A 1,095-nucleotide genomic window follows, 5' to 3' on the forward strand; every position below is an offset into this window, starting at 1 on the left:
ACTAGCCAATTAGACCCTGCTTTGCAAGAATAAGAGGTGACTGCATAGGACTTCTGCTTTTTTGGGTAACAATCACCTTTTCAGAACATGGGCATAATAGCACTGACAAATGCATTTAAACAGGTTGAATTCTCTGGAAATGTTGTTTCCTAATGAAGCAAGTCATCACCTCCTAAAAGTGTGTGTCATCTTGGCATGTCAGTGTTTTGAATTAACTGGGTAACTGAGGAATATGGTGGAACATAAGGCAGAACATTAATTTTTCTGTAGTTTTGCACATAATAAATTCACATAGCAACAACTTTGTGTTAAATAAAACGTGAGCTATTGAATCTGAAGGTCACCTTAATGAAGAGCTCAACTGACAAGTCAAGATATTTTGTCAGCTGAAGTACAGAGTCAGACCACACTGAATACCCGCTACCTCATTACTATAAATTGCAGTTACTGTTACCTTAAAACTTGGACTTTGAAGCAAATTTAAACATTAATGTCATGAGAGATTGACAGTGTATTCAGAAGATTGCAACAAAATCGCAATTTCATAGGTGAAGTTAGTACATAAACCTCTACCAGTAGCTACTCTTCAGCCTTTTTAAACACACTTCTATGCAGACTAATTAGATATATTATCTGTACAGGAAAAACATACCCACAGAACCTGTGAACTACTTCTGATGATGACTTAAGTTCCTTCTGTTGAACTATTCATGGTATAGACTTGGTAGCGTTAATGCAAAAACTACCCACCATTTTGAAGTTTCTCCTCTTGTCCTCTGTTGAAGCAGAAATGAGCCTTCTCAAAGTCTGATCATGCTATTCTGGAAAAGGCTCTTTTATTAAAAACAGCAGCTTTAATTTTCTCTCTAGGTCTGATATTTATGATTGAGTATTTCATGCCTGCTCCTCTTGCCCTAATTCTGGTTATTTGCAACAATGCTGGTGTTAAGTGACTATGAAATCCTAGTCTGTAAAGTAGCCAGATTTTCTGGCCCCAAGCCTTATGTCACATGGATTCACTTATTGTAGTACAATAGGAAATAAGGCCACTATGCATAACAGTATTTGGGGGGGGGGGAGGGGGGGGCAGGGAGG

The sequence above is a fragment of the Buceros rhinoceros genome, unplaced genomic scaffold, assembly GCF_000710305.1.
Source record: "Buceros rhinoceros silvestris isolate BGI_N320 unplaced genomic scaffold, ASM71030v1 scaffold4532, whole genome shotgun sequence".
NCBI lineage: Eukaryota > Metazoa > Chordata > Aves > Bucerotiformes > Bucerotidae > Buceros > Buceros rhinoceros.